Source organism: Podarcis tiliguerta, assembly GCF_965153285.1.
Source record: "Podarcis tiliguerta genome assembly, chromosome: 4".
Lineage (NCBI taxonomy): Eukaryota > Metazoa > Chordata > Lepidosauria > Squamata > Lacertidae > Podarcis > Podarcis tiliguerta.
This window is the reverse complement of record NC_139537.1, coordinates 79,101,257-79,117,414: the sequence shown is the minus strand read 5'-3', so window position 1 is coordinate 79,117,414 and position 16,158 is coordinate 79,101,257. Positions and strand designations below refer to the sequence as shown.

At 44.4% G+C, this 16,158-nt stretch overlaps 1 protein-coding gene across 1 annotated transcript in view; it reads left to right on the top strand.

Moving 5' to 3' along the window:
• Nucleotides 1-11,606, top strand: part of LOC310676306 (protein-lysine methyltransferase METTL21E-like) — a 489,683-nt gene extending 478,077 nt beyond the window's left edge. The window contains exon 6 of the transcript XR_014510454.1: nt 11,519-11,606. The gene's annotated coding sequence lies outside the window, so the exon portion shown is untranslated. The remainder of the gene's footprint in view (nt 1-11,518) is intronic.
• The last annotated feature ends 4,552 nt before the right edge of the window (nt 11,607-16,158 follow it).

Sequence of the window (16,158 nt, the reverse complement as noted above, 5' to 3'; positions counted from 1 at the left end):
TGCCTGTGTCTGGCTGCTTGTGTTTTGGAATAAGACTCTTTGGGAGTTGCTATTTTCTAGGCAGTTGGGAAAGCACAGTTCTCAACGGAGGACTGATAAAAAATGACATCTGAAGGAGGCCTAGCTGGGCATGTTTGCTCTTTTACCTCCTTGGATTTAGAGGGGATCCTTGCTGCTGGTGTTGCTGTGAGGCGTTTGAAGATAGTCTTGTGCTTCTGACATACCCCAGAAGCACCCCAGGCAGGATTCTAGGGCTTGCTAGATCTAATCAAGGTGGATTGGCTCCTCTTGAATCACTGCGCAGCAGCTTGAAACTGGTTGCTGTCTACAAATTGAGCTGTGAACTGCTTGAGGCCAACTGATAACTTCTTGATGCAACTAGAATGGAAGATAGAAGGTCTGCGGAACACATCAAAGCTGCTTAGAGGTACTCAGCCTCTAATACCTGTAAGGCATACTGGAAGAAGGCTGTGAAAGACCAGACCTTTATTTCACAGAAAATTGGATTGAAAGAGTAGAAACCTCCAAATTTATTTATTTGAGATGAAAGGAACGGGCTTTGGGTAGATATTGGTGACGACAAACTACACAGAAATCTTTAAAACATGTGCAGAGCTTTCCTATCAAAAGGGTTTCAGTTGCATCACCAATCTAAGCTCTCCTCTTCAAAAATTTGAAAAGGATATTAGCTTTTCTATCTGTCCTGGTCTTATCTGCCTATAAACATAAGAATCCCCATTGACAGAACATTCAGGAGGGAAGATTAATATCTAATCTGCAAAGAGTGTATTCAGACCAGGCTCCCTGTTATTTGGGGGCTATTATGAATAACCCTGACCACCGAAAAATAGTTCTGCTTCCATTTATTAATGGTGCATTAAACCCATTTCCAGATGTGAAATTCCACACTGAAATGAATCAGCCAGCGTGAGCCTGTGGTATTAGAGCTGAAAATACAGGCAAATGTAATAAATGAAGGAAAGCTAAGTCCTCTGACCGGTGATCACAATTGGGATTGCACATTATGATCCTAGATTTCCCTTTATACTATATTCCAAATTTCCAGTTAGGCTACCTATAAAGATGGCATTTTTCTCTTCAGGGCCAGTTCATGTTTACAGACATCATGAGGCTTCATGAAAGATTCTATTGTATTAGAGCTAGAGTTTAGCTCCAAAAATGCAGGGAAGTCACCCAATACAGACACAATATTTAGGCAGGATGCTATGGTATGCTATCCTGTGCTTAGTTCCAGCTTCCTCACTGCCTGGCAGCTGAATGGGTGGACCTAAGTCCCAGATTTGCGGCAGCTAGACTGGTGACTGGGAGTGGCCGCCAGGACCACATGACACCAGTCCTGAGAGATCTGCATTGGCTCCCAGTACATTTCCGAGCACAATTCCAAGTGTTGGTGCTGACCTTGAAAGCCCTAAACGGCCTCGGCCCACTATACTTGAAGGAGCGTCTCCACCCCCATCCTTCTGCCCGGACCCTGAGATCCAGCGCCGAGGGCCTTCTGGCGGTTTCCTCATTGCGAGAAGTGAGGTTACAGGGAACCAGACAGAGGGCCTTCTCGGTAGTGGCTATCTTATCTTTAAGAGACATCTGAAGGCAGCCCTGTTTAGGGAAGTTTTTAATATTTAATGCTGTATTGTTTTTAACACTCAATTGGGAGCTGCCCAGAGTGATTGGGGAAACTCAGCCAGATGGGCGGGGTATAAATAATAAATTATTATTATTATTGTCTGTCCCTTAGAATAGACACATGGCATCTCTGCAACTGATGCTCTTGTGGACCATTTTCCTAACTGTAAGCTGCAGAACCTGCTTCTCCCTGATTCTCGCGGTCAAATGTGATTCAGCCATCTCACCCTTAACAAAGAACCATGGTTGTGGCCCTGAAATATTGTTAAATTGTTTATCTACTACAGCTATCTATGAGCAGTGTTATGATCTTCACAGCTATGGCATGTGGTCAGTGGACTAGGGGCTATAGGGTAGTCCCCTAAATGTTCCCAGTAATTTAGAGTATTAAAGTATTAAATCCTGGTGCCTCCTTCCCGAAGCCTGGGAAACTTATGCCAGGGTTTGGGAAGGAGGCCCCAGGCCTCCAAAAGGAGACCTTTCACTGTTGGGATGTGTCCAGGGAGACAGGGGCAATTGGGAGACCCCCAGCTGGCTCCAGCCCTCTGTCCGGCAGCTTTGGCGAACTCCAGTTCTCGGAACAGCATCAAAAACTGTTAGGTACTGCAGTTCTCACCCTGGGCCAGCAGGGGGATACTGTAGATAGTTCAGGTCCACATATGCAAATAAGGGATTGAAAGTGACGTTCAGTGATTGGATAGTTACAGAAAGTTGTTACAGTTACGTTGTACTGGAGCTCTATATAAGCAGGCTGGCTGAACCCTTCAGTTCAGTTATGTTCTGACCTGTGAATAAACAAGAGCTGTTTGGAGAATCGCTGTGTCATCTGATATGTTCACCCACAACTTAACAAAAACTGCGATTCAAGCCTCAGAGACCTTTAGAGACTGAGCACACAAGCCAGCAGAGATAAGAACTCTTCGCAACAGAAGGAGCAGACAGAGGCACATGTAAGCATATTTACAGTGTTTATTCAGCATTAGAGCAAAGGAAAAACATGTCTGCTTCCCTTCGTGTCCAAGCAAACAGCAGCAGCATAGGCAAAAGAAATATACAATGGAAGTTCCCAGCAGACTGTGCTGGAAGTAAACAGACATATGACATACAACAACTCCACATGCCTGTTCTAAAGGTGGAATGGAACTATATCCTAAAACTCACCACCTTCCAAAAGCCCGCTTGGCTTTCAGAAGGAGGCAGCAGGGCTCCAGCATCCTGTCAGAGGCCGGTCGCCTCCTTCCCAAAGCCCTGGAAGCTTCTGCCCCCCTTGGGGAGGGAGGTGCCATGCTCACATGTGTGACTTAGGCCTCTTCCAATCGCCCTTGCAAGCTGGCGCTTCTCCCTAACTGTTCCCCTATGAAAAATGTCACCCCACACCACTGTTCCACAATCGTGAGAACACAGGTAGGTGCTGCTGCAGAACATTGCACTGTAGAATGTTCCTGTTCAGGGTTGTAGACAACCAGCCAGATTATGATGCTCAATTCATCTTCCCACCCAGTTTTAGTTTCCCCCAACCCAGCTGTAAGCATTCTGTGGCCATTATTCAGTCCTGGGCTGGTTTGGTTTCCCTTTTGCTTTGGTTTTGCCTGTGGAAGATTCTTTGTTCTTCTGCAAACCTTGGGGTTACCTCAAGCCTGCAGCTTATGCCCTCTCATGCAGGGATTGTACCACGTTGTTGTTTAGTCGTGCCCGACTCTTCGTGACCCCATGGACCAGAGCACGCCAGGCACTCCTGTCTTCCACTGCCTCCCACAGTTTGGTCAAACTCATGCTTGGAGAACACTGTCCAACCATCTCGTCCTCTGTCGCCCCCTTCTCCTTGTGCCCTCCATCTTTCCAGGGAGTCTTCTCTTCTCATGAGGTGGCCAAAGTATTGGAGCCTCAGCTTCAGGATCTGTCCTTCCAGTGAGCACTCAGGGCTGATTTCCTTCAGAATGGAGAGGTTTGTTCTTCTTGCAGTCCATGGGATTCTCAAGAGTCGCCTCCAGCACCATAATTCAAAAGCATCAATTCTTGGAGCCAGTGTGGTGTAGTGGTTAAGAGCGGTAGTCATGTAATCTAGGGAACCGGGTTCGCATCTCTGCTCCTCCACATGCAGCTGCTGGGTGAGCTTGGGCCAGTCACACTTCTTTGAAGTCTCTCAGCCCCACTCACCTCACAGAGTGTTTATTGTGGGGGAGGAAGGGAAAGGAGAATGTTAGCCGCTTTGAGACTCCTGAAGGGGAGTGAAAGGCAGGATATCAAATCCAAACTCTTCTTCTTCTTCTTCGGCGATCAGCCTTCTTTATGGTCCAGCTCTCACTTCCATACATCATTATTGTACCACATAAGCAATGACAATTGTAGCTTCAACATCAGAAATACAAGGTGGTTTCTAAATCAAGCTGCAATCTACTATTTTATTATTATTATTATTTAAAAAAACAATGCCAAAATATGACTCTAAATGCAAAGGGAGCAAGGCAGAACTGGGAAGTCAAGTAGCTTCCCACTTAATCTTTTGTACTTTAGTATATATATTCAAGCCTATAATATATGTACTTTGAATGGGAAGCAGTACTCTGTGACTCACAAATACCACAAAAGCCATAAGCGAGAAAACAAACCATCGTAATGAAAATGACATTCATAACAGCAAATAAATGACACAGCAGGGCAGCATCACAAAGCATGCATTGTTAGGTGTGAAGTATGCGCACATTTGTAAATAGCTATGTTTTCCATTCAAAACAGCAATGTTTTCCACTCAGACACAATGTAATGTGACACATCTGATTATTTCTTCAGAGCCAAGCAGAGTTTCATTTTATTGATGCAGAGAGAAAAAGTAACAATGGTGATTGTAAGAGTTTCCACTTCTAAACCACCTCTGATTCTCAGTTTTGACCTCACTCTGTGTATTCCCTGGCACATCAGTGCGCAGCCTTTCTCCTACACTAGCTCCCTGATAAAGCTAAACATTGTGTGCCCATTTTCTGCAGTAGCTAAGTATGCAAAAGTTAGAGCACAACTTAAAATTGGAAATATCATGGGTTGCATCCAACATTGCACAAGTGATATTCTGCTCATGCAATAGGGCTTCCTCGCCTCTGTCGTTTCCCTGTGCACCCCTAAATTCTGCTCCAGAAAGTCTCCCCATCCTCTGGAGCAGATTTTGAGGGTATATGGGGAGCTGCAGGAGGTGCTGGTAGCCTCGAGAACACCGTCCAACCATCTCGACCTCTGTCATCCCCTTCTCCTTGTGCCCTCCATCTTTCCTGGAACCAGGGTCTTTTCCAGGGAGTCTTCTCTTCTCATGAGGTGGCCAAAGTATTGGAGCCTCAGCTTCAGGGTCTGTCCTTCCAGTGAGAACTCAGGGCTGATTTCCTTCAGAATGGATACGTTTGATCTTCTTGCAGTCCATGGGACTCTCAAGAGTCTCCTCTGGGTAGTTTCCACTCTGGGTAGTTTCCAACATATATAAAAACATAATAAAATGTTAAACATTGAAAAACCTCCCTATGCAGGGCTGCCTTCCGGTGTCTTCCAAAGGTTGTATAGTTGCTTATCTCCTTGGCTTGGGGTTGCATAATCCCAGACCTTCCAACATCTCTCTGATGAAAATAGGGAAATACTAAGGAAAAGTGGGACATTCCAGCTTCAGATCAGAAACTAGGATGGCTTCTGTAAATTCAGGACTGTCCCTGAAAAATAGGGACACTTGGAGGGTCTGGAAGACCCTAAGATAGACATGTTAAAAAGAACACCACCCCCGTATTCTAATTGATTTAAGGGCTCCAATAATAATAATAATAACAATAATGATAATGTGACATTTGTCTGTTCTGGTATAAACAGAGACTCTACAAGCCTTGCTGTTGTATCACCCTCAGCTGGCATTCAGCAGAGCAGCTTTTTGTCCTCTAGGCACACAAATACCTGGTCTAACCTTTCCCATTTCAGAAGACCAAAACTCTCAGCATTAAGGGCTATGTGAGTGAACCATCCTCTGCTGCCCAAATGTGACATAATGATGGTTTCCCACAGAGACAAACAGGGTGCCTTTTTTTTTGATGCAGAGAGAGAAATTAACACCGAGGAGCTGTGCTGATCCTGTGGGTTACCCGAAAGGTGAGGTCCAAGTCTTGTCCGTGAACAAAGGTGCAACGTGGAGGCAGTCTGTAGTAGCTAAAGCTGGGTGCAGGGCAGAGAGTCAGATGAAGTCCAGAACAGGCATGCAAGCAGGGAGCCAGGGCGGGTCAGGTGCTCAGGCAGGAAAGCAGGACAGGGTTTAGGCAGGAACTAGCAACCAACAATGTTGTTCCCGCAACTTGGGACTGGGGCTGGTCGGCTTTTATCTGCCCCGAGGCACAGGGCGGCCCCGATCCTCTGGTGACTTGCCTTTCCTGGCCTGGTGGCGAGCACTCCTCCTGCGGGAACTTAGCTCCCTCCCCCTCTCTGCCTTAGCCTCTGCAGCTCAGGAGAGGCTTGAAGGTTACCGGACCCAGAGGCAACCTCAGCTTACCCTGACGGGGCTGAGATGGGTCCTCCATCACAATGGAGTCCTCCATCACCTCAGGAGCCAGAGCAGGCTCAGCTGATGCCTGCACCTGAGGATCCAGCACAGGTGAGGACCCTTCAGGCTCATTCCCCAGCCCCGGCTCAGCTGGTTCTGGAGGCGGGGAATCCTGTGCAGGCTGGGATCCCTCAGGTTCAGCATCCGAGTCCGAATCCCAGGCCATCACAGGAGCAGTTACTGCGACCATTCATTCATTCGTACATCTGACCATTTCTAGCTGTTAGTTCACACTCTGTACACACACGGAGCACATCAACACACAATTCTACAGAAGCTGCAACCTGAGAAAGATTGGACCCCCCACTTTCATGTATTTGAAAGGAAAATGTGAACTATTTATACAAGTGTGTTCCCTTCCCTATTGACTTGGGGGTGCATGTGTATTTTGGATATTATCCGGATATGTAGAAAAGCCCAAGTGAGAAGCCACCCTCATACAGGAAGTCATATAAGAAATATTAGGAACAGAGGTTCTATGAAATACGACCAGTGAGTTAATGTTACAGTGAGAAGAAAAACGCAGACATACTGCTACTCTGGTTTGTGGGATTCTATCGAAGTCAGTACAGGCTACCTTTGGCTAATTTGTGCCCAAGTCTTGAAGTTTACATGGTGAACAACACAACTGCATCACACACACATGCACATTGTTACTATAGGCTAAGAGGCGAGAGTATTTTCCTGTCTTCCCGATAGTAATAATAGGTATCAATGGATTTGAAAGCCAGAGCTTAATAGCTTTGTGCTAGAGGGACCCATAAAAAAACCCTTTCTGTGAGAAAAGGTTGTATTTGCCAAGCTGACTAATCCGTCACCATTAGTGTGCTTTATTGATGGTCGACAAACTTCCTTGCTCTTTTTCCTTAAGATTACACAACTGTAATAGGGCCAGTGTCAGAAATCATGCCGTGTATATCCAAGCGTCTTTCAGAATTTTGCAAAAACTTAATCAGGAAAGCTCTCTTTGCCAATGAAATGCCTTTGTTGTTGTTGTTTAGTCATTTAGTCATGTCCAACTCTTCATGACCCCATGGACCAGAGCACTCCAGGCACTCCTGTCTTCCACTGCCTCCAACAGTTTGGTCAAACTCATGCTGGTAGCCTCGAGAACACTGTCCAACCATCTCGTCCTCTGTCGTCCCCTTCTCCTGCCTTATTTATTTATTAAACTTCATCTCTGTGAGATAAAAACTTGCCAGCTCTGTTACTAACCCATATCCCTAGCTCCAAGTAGGGACCTTCAATTCTCCATCTTTTCCCTTTACGCACCAGGTCCAAATATCTGAAATGAGATAGAGGAATTTATTTACCTGTGAAGGAGAGATGTGGACCCATAGCTTTATTTCTTTCATGTGACACTGGGATTCAGCTTCAATCCTACTTCCATCTCACACTCACAGTAAATATATGTATTTCCCCAGTGCTATTTTTCTAGAAAAAGATGTGCTGGAACTCCTCCCTTGTTCTCTTATAATGGCAATGGTACCCATCTGAGAGGTGCTGGAACTGAGTTCTGGTGAATTCCACCAGAAAAAATGAGCCCTGAGAAAGCAATCCTATACACAAGAAAGTGGCATAAAGCAAACCAGTATAAAGATCCCAAACTCTGTTCAGCAGTGGAGTTACTGCAGGCAGTGGGGTTACTGCTGGCCTAAGCCTGGCAGAGGTAAAGCAATCTTCTAAAATAGTGTTGGAGTTAACACCAGCCTTTTCCCCAGCTTAATTTATTCCCATGTAAATGGGTGTGGGAGCCAGCCTCAGTTCCCATACTCTGGTCTTAGGAACCAGCTTAGCTCCCATACTCTGGGCTTAGGAACCCGCATAAGATCCCATACTCTGGGCTTAGGAACAAGCCTAGATTTCAATACTCTGGGAACCAGCCTAAGTTCCCATACTCCCCATGATAGGGTCCTACCATCATAAGTGCATGGGATGGAGAGACAAACTGTTTCAGAATGAACTGAGCAGGATGCTCAGAATGCCTGTGGTTCCTTTGGACCTGAACCACCACCCATGGCCTATGAGCAGCAGAGCATGGGATCCTGGGCTGTCAGGTTACCATTGCTACATTCGATTTCTGAAAATGTAAGAAATGTCTCTTTTGCTTCTTCTTTACATGCTTCCATGAAGCTGTGTGCATGTCTCTTTCAAATAAGACTCTTGTTAAACCAGAACCTCATTTGTTCTGATTGCACTATAAATCCAGCAGGTTACCAAGAGCTTCACAGACTAGGTGGAAACTTTTGCAGGAGCTTCTGGATCAGATTGCTGATACCTAATTAAAAATCCTCCTAGAATTAAACTCCTACACTGGGCTGTCAGGGCTTCTATGTCCGCCCAAAGCTGAGGGGATTTGGATATTAGTAAACGTACAAGAAATTTTTAGCACAAGTTACTCATGCTTCGTGTTCCTACTTCTTTGTAATATCTCAGGGGGGATTTTCACACCCCTCTCTTCTGCTCCAGTGCAAGTTTGTGCATCTCTCCATCAATGTGAATTGCAATGAAGCAAACAGCATTAGAGCTCCAGCTACAATTATAGCTCTCATCTTTAGCTGGCACACTTAAGTGAGGAACAATAAGTGATTTAGTGGGTTTGGTGGATCTGTGGTTCTTGGGGAGCTGATTTAGTACACCCCATGTTGGGTAAAGATAAATCCCCATATTATAGTTATGTATTATGACTTTTTAGTTATGCATATAAGGATATATTCCTGCTTAAAACATGTTGGAGGGAAATATGAAATACTTTGTTACAGCGGATAGTGATGGGCCAAAGAATTCTGCTGTGTTGCCCTCCTGCCAGCCATTCTCCACCAATCTATGAAAAAATAAATTGCTTTCAGAAAGTTATGAACAGGAAGAATAATTCCTATGGTTGGGGGTGCAGGGGTTTTGCTATGCTTAAAGGTAAAGGACCCCTGACAGTTAAGTCCAGTCACAAACGACTCGGGTTGCGGCGCTCATCTCGCTTTACTGGCCGAGGGAGCCGACGTTTGTCCACAGACAGTTTTTCTGGATCATGTGGCCAGCAGGACTAAGCTGCTTCTAGTGAAACCAGAGCAGTGCCTGGAAATGCCGTTTACTTTCCTGCCAGAGCGGTACCTATTTATCTACCGTAATAGCACTTCAACATGCTTTCGAACTGCTAGGTTGGCAGGAGCAGGGACTGAGCAATGGGAGCTCACCCCATCACGGGGAGTCGAACTGCTGACCTTCCGATCAGCAAGCCCTAGGCTCAGTGGTTTAGACCACAGCGCTACCCGCATCCCTTTGCTATGCTTGCTTTCCTTAATGTCAAGGTGAGCAAGGAGTAAGTGTCCCCCTTTGTGATATGCACTCTTCAGCCTTCCCAGAAGCCCATGGTTTACTTAAAAAAACAACAGCTCGAAACTGGACACCCACAGCTGTGCTTTCCTGTAAGCACAGGAAGGTGGGGAGGCTGCAAACCGTGTGCCTGACAGCTGATCATTAAAGTTTTTTAGGTGATATCAGGTTTTTTTAAAAAAGAAATCAGTGCATTTTTTTTCAGACCAGAAAGCGCAGGCAGCTGGGAAGGCTGCAGAGTGCTGTAGAAATGTTTAATAGAAAGAAAAGCAGACACATTACCGAGACAGCCATCTTACAATGATATGGAAAGCCCAACCCTTCAACCACCATCACTCTAAAGAAATTCTAAAATGCCCTGGGAAAGTGGCAAGAAAGGCAGAAAAGAACAAAATGAAAGACTTTCAAGAAATCAGAGGACAGGTGCTGACACAATTCTATACTACGGAGTGCTTGTTTGGTGGTGAAGCATTTAGTCCTTCCTTCCTGATAAGCCCAGCTTCATGTCTTGTTGAATCTTGGATTAATTAATCTTGAACCTCGGGTTTTGGCAGCATGGAAAAGGATTTATTGCAAAAGAGACAACTTGCCTTTGAAAAATATTGCATTCATTTGGCAGGTCTTTCTGGAGTGTTACGTACTAGCATAGATACATGTCAGCCATGGTTTTGAAAATTGATTCTGTCTTTTATAGTGTCGGAGATCCCTTCCAATTTCATGACATCTGCAGATTTGATAGGCAGACCTTCTACTCCTTCATCCAAGTCATTAAAAAAATGTTGAATAGCACAGAGCCTAGGGCAGAGCTCTATGGCACTCCGCTCGAGACCTTCTTCCAGGTTGCCAAAAGCCATCAATAAATACTTGTTGTTTCACAGCTACAAATTCACGCAGCAGTAGCATTGTGCAGCCCACATTTTACCAACTTGTCAACAAGGACAACATGAGAAACTTTTATTACATGCTTTGCTGAAATCAAGATATACTATTGACACTTTGTCCCCACAAGCTACCAAATCTCTTACCTTTCCACCATGCTTTCCAGGTACTGTCCACACTTTAAAGCTATGTATCTGACCACTTTTTTCCCTCCAGAGCTTTCCCTGTGAAAACCCGCTCTTTAAAGCTGAAACAGCAATCCACAGAAAACCCCAATTTCCATTTGTTGCACTTCAGGTTTAAAGAGTGGGTTTTCGTGGGGAAAACTCTGGAGCAAAAATAAAAAGAGTGCTCGACACAGAGATTTAAAGTGCAGACCTTTTGCCTAGAAAGAGTGGGGCAAAAGTAAAGTGTGGATAAGTCCTTAGTGTGGCTCGGACATGACATTTCGGAGAAAAAACACACCAAATCCTTGTAGCCAATGCATTCTTTTCTAGATGCTCAGAAACTGCCTGCTTAATAATTTGTTCAAGGTGCCTGCTGAGTCTCAATGTCACGCTAACATCTCTGTACCTAACGTCCTCTTTCTCCTTTTTGAAGACAGGGGCTACATTTTCTCATCTCAAGGCTTCCAGTATCTCACCCACTCTCCAACAATTCTCAAATATTAGAGACAGCCATTCTGAAATAATGTCCACGAGATCTTTCAGCACCCTGGGATGTAATTCATCTGACTCTGGAGACATGGATTCATATAAAGTAGCAAGGTGTCCTTTTTCTTTCCTGGAAATTTAAAAACAAAGCAAATAAACGCCCAAGGCAGTGACCTATTTTCTCTGCATCCAGCTAGAAAAGCCGGTCAAAACAAGAATACCTTAAGTTGTTTCAGGAAAGTTTAAATAGTGGGTACCTGTCATATCTTGACAGAGATGCTGTTTCACCAAACAGGGGCAGCTATTCTGGAAGCCATTTTCCGGGTTGCTGTGGAGTGGGCCTCTGATATTTTTGGGACTTCAAAGAGAAACCCCTTCCTCTTATATCATTGGTTCTACGTCCCCCTGGTATGTACTGAATTGAGCAAGGGATTAGGTGGAGGTTGCTGAGGAGTGAAATCAATACAGTGGTACCTCGGGTTAAGAACTTAATTCATTCCGGAGGTCCGTTCTTAACCTGAAACTGTTCTTAACCTGAAGCACCACTTTAGCTAATGAGGCCTCCCGCTGCTGCCGCGCCGCCGCTGTGTGATTTCTGTTCTCATCCTGAAATAAAGTTCTTAACCTGAGGTACTATTTCTGGGTTAGCGAAGTCTGTAACCTGAAACGTCTGTAACCCGAGGTACCACTGTATCAGTATTGGACTTCATACCCCCCCCCTCCATTTTCATTAGGTTTGCTAGACCATGTTGTCACCAATTACTTCAGTGGTTGTTTTTCTGTTTTTTAATTAGAAGTATCAGGGTTTCATAATTGTAAGAGTTAGGAGGAAGGTTAGATGGAATGAGACAGAAAAAGTGAATTTCAATATGCTGTTTATATATAGAAAACTGCTAATTAGTTGCTAACAGTAAAAAACAAAACAAAAAAACAGGCAAAGGAGTGGAGAGTCACCTCACATATGCCACCAACATCCACCTCAGAAAAGAGTAAAGGTAAAGGGACCCCTGACTGTTAGGTCCAGTCGCAAATGACACTGGGGCTGCGGCGCTCACCTCCCTTTACTGGCAATCTTACTCGCCAAAGAAGAAGAAGAAGAAGGTTCAACAATGGGGCCAATTGCCTAATGGGTTGTTGGGCTCTCTCTTGCTAGAGGTCCTCAAGCAGAGGCTGGGAAGTTACCGTATTTTTTGCCCTGTAAGACTCACTTTTTTCCCTCCTAAAAAGTAAGGGGAAATGTGTGTGCATCTTATGAGGCGAATGCAGGCTGCGCAGCTATCCCAGAAGCCAGAACAGCAAGAGGGATTGCTCCTTTCACTGCGCAGCGATCCCTCATGCTGTTCTGACTTCTGAGATTCAGAATATTTCTTTTCTTGTTTTCCTCCTCCAAAAACTAGGTGCGTCTTGTGGTCTGGTGCGTCTTATAGAGCGAAAAATATGGTACCTCTTTGGGATACTCCAGCTCTTTATTTCCCCGCTTGCCTACCTTTGCAAGGAGCAGGTGAGGTCCATGGTACAGATCTGTTGCATGATTGCTAAGACTCCTGCTATCGTGGCAGCTACACAGATGCTGCAAATGCAATGGGATGTGAACCTGACCTCAGTCTGTGTCTGTTGCAGAAGGGTTATGAATTATGGCAGAATTGTATGCCTAGAAGGAAAGTCTTTCAGGAGTAAGACAAGCTTGAGAACCAAATTCTAAATCTTTTTGTTAAAGTCCTTGTCACTTTGGCACAGAAATTTCTGCGCATTCCAGATGGATTGCCTGTCAGAGCTCTCTCTCTCTTTCTCTCTCTCTCCCTCTCTCCAATCCTTTCACCAGGCTCCATTGTTTGGGTGTTGATGGTATCATTTAACCAATGGCTATCGGAAAATAATGATGGCCCTGTTTGGCTTTGGAAAATTTGGTCAATGAAATAAAACTATGACACTTGTCCAAACAAAGCAACTGTCAAGCCATATCACGGGCTCCCTTTAAATAAAGGCCTCCAGTGCTCCAAATTTGTTTTTCTTTAATGAACCCAAGCTTTTCCACTGTCATTACTCATTCCTTCTAAAAACAGTGAAAAATGCAATACATTACTCAACTGTGACCCAGCGTGTCCTGAGGTGCATATTTTATTGATGTAAATAAATGAGATTCTGGCTTACCCAAATAGCAATGTTTTGATTTTATAGAAATTCTGTGTACTTTAAAAGTTGCTATTAGAGAAATGATTATTTTCCCTAGAGGTCCTCAATCTCTCTCTCTTGTTCTAATCTTGGAAGGAGAATGGCTGGGAGTCTGCTTAGTGTCAGCAGGTAGAGGGGGCATTGGATAAGGTCCTGATGAATGATATATAGAAGAAGGGAATGAGAGGGTTAAAACTGCTGCTGCTTTTAATACTTGATTTTTTTTATTAAAAAAATTGCATAGAATGTTAGATATTTTGAAAATATACAAGTTTCATGCTTCTGCGACTGGAAAATCCCAACTGAAGAAAGCGCGGAGTTGAAACACTAGTATAACCACATATGAAATTAAATAGAGGCCCACAGTGGGATTCTACTGTTGTTATAAACTTACTAAAAGCAAATTAAATTGTACTTTTTACAAGGCTCAGAGCCATAAAAAAACTTATTGCTGCCTCCTTATGCTCCTGAGGTGAGCTGTCCTTCTCCTCTCATGCTTCCTCGGATATCAGTCTCGGAAACCAATGCACACGTAAATTTCATCCTTACTACCTTTGCCTTTAGGTTTTATTTTATCAACAGGAATTCATTTTAGAAAGCTCACCGGCTTAATGAAATAGTTTCCAATGGGTAAGCCTATTCACCTCTTTGGGGGCGGGGAAATAGGTTTCTTTTAACTGGATGTTCGTCAAATTAGCGACAAATTATTAAAAGTGCTTATGGGGGGTGTGTGCAAGGGTAATGGGTGAGTGAGGTGCATTATTAAGGGCAAAAGCTTTCATGAGATGAGATGACCAGGAAATGACATTCTTCTTCCACCCCCCTATCTCTTTTAATGCCTACATTGGAAAGGATCTAAGCAATGGGAACATCCCACTTCTGGAAAATCACACCTATGTGTGCTCTCAAATCCTCAGCAATGTGAGCATTCTGCTTTTACACATTAGTTTAGCAAACAGCCAGTTCCCTGAGCAGAGATTCCCAGGTATCAACCCTTTTCTTTATCTGGACATATGGGTTTGCTCTTATTCTCCATGTCTTTTTGCAGGCTCTCCCTGCTGATATCCCTTGAGTATGTATTCCCCCCCCCCCCCTTACATTTCCCTTTTGCAGTTATTAGCTCCCCCAAATATCTTGGTTGGCACATGACACTAAGCTAAGCATGAATGTGGTCTTCACACAGGGAAAAATTGTAGCTGATTTGGTCTTTCCCTACCCTGCTGCGCTGCCCTAGACCACAGTATGGCTTAGGACTTGTTCACACTTCCACTTGTTCCATGCCTGGAAAGCACATGTCTGAGTGGTTTTGCCTTTGCCCTGTTGCCTTTCCCCCAGAAAAAATACCATCTTTAGCGATAAATTCGGCAGTGGTTAATCAATAAGGCCTGAGCGGTTGGGGAGGTGAGTGGCAGGGTTGTGTGGTGTAGTGATGGTGGCAGTGGCAGGCCAAAGAGACCTGAGTGAATTGGGTGTGCGTGTGTGACTGTATGTGTGCATGATATCACAGGCGTGTGATGCCAGCCCCCCAATCTTTTTGCCGGGTCGGCATGCCTGCCTGGAAAAGGGGAGACTGAGAGTAAATAGGAAAGCCATGTTCAAATATTTGAAGTGCTGTCACATGAAAGATGGAGTAAGCTTGTTTTCTCTTGCTCTGGAGGGTAGGACCTTAAACCAATGGCTTCAAGTTACAAGAAAGGAGATTCCTACTAAACATCAGGAAGAACTTTCTGACAGCAGGAGCTGTTTGACAGTGGAACTGATGGACTTCCTTGGAAGGTTGTGGACTGACTAGGATTTCAAACAGAACATCAACAAGCAGTATAGATGATTCCATGATTCTATGAATTCACTGCAACATCCTTGAACATTCTGTGATCCCATGGGATCCATCAATGTATGATGGCAGAGCATTCTAATTAGAATGTTTTATTATAGTCTTATTTGTGTTGGAAGCTGCCCAGAGGAAACCCAGCCAGATGGGTGGGGTTGTTGTTGTTGTTGTCACAGTCAAACCTCAGTTGTCGAACATAATCCGTTCTGGAAGACCGTTCAACTTCCAAAACATTCAACAACCAAAGTGCGGCTTCTGATTGGTTTCAAGAGCTTCTTGCACTCAAGCAGAAGCCACGTTGGATGTTTGGGTTCCAAAAGATGTTCAAAAACCAGAGTATTTACTTACTGGTTTTTAGCGTTGGGGAGCTGAAACGTTCGAAAATGGAGCTGTTCGAGAACCGAGGTTTGCCTGTATTGCAAAGTGGTGGCGGCATGGAGATGACTTTTCCTGATTTTGACCTTGGTATGCTGAAATCAGCAGGTGACGCTTTTCACGGCATGGAGATAAAACATTGTCCCCCTCTAATTGCTGCAGATCAAGCTGCTGTCAAATACATGGGGACTATTTCTATTGTTGCCAGCTCCTGATGTGTTCATTGCCCTAGAAAGAGCTCCCTGGCCAACTCCATGCAGCTATGAATGAGTTAATGGTTAATGATAAACCACAATGCTTCCTCCTACTTTCAGATGCAAATGCAAGTCTGAATCCAAAGCCCAGTGTAGAAAATAAAATCTAGTATGAGAGTTGCCACATTGTGGATCTCTAATAAACTGGAGAAGTTACATGATTCCAAGCATTCATGAAAACTTGAGATGCTACCATCAAAGGAGTCTTGTCACCTGGGAAAATCAGCTTGGGGATTCCAGGACCATCACCTTTATGTGCTCAGCAAGAGAGAGCAGGATGCTTAGATATCTTGTTGATATATATTAGGGTTGCCATATTTAAAAGAGCACAAAAGAAGACACATTTGCCGAGTTCTACTTTGAACTATGAATCCCTATGACGACTCTCATTTTACATACCCATGGAAAAGAGGACATGTCCTGGAAAAGGAGGACATATGGCAACCCCAAATATTTGTACTC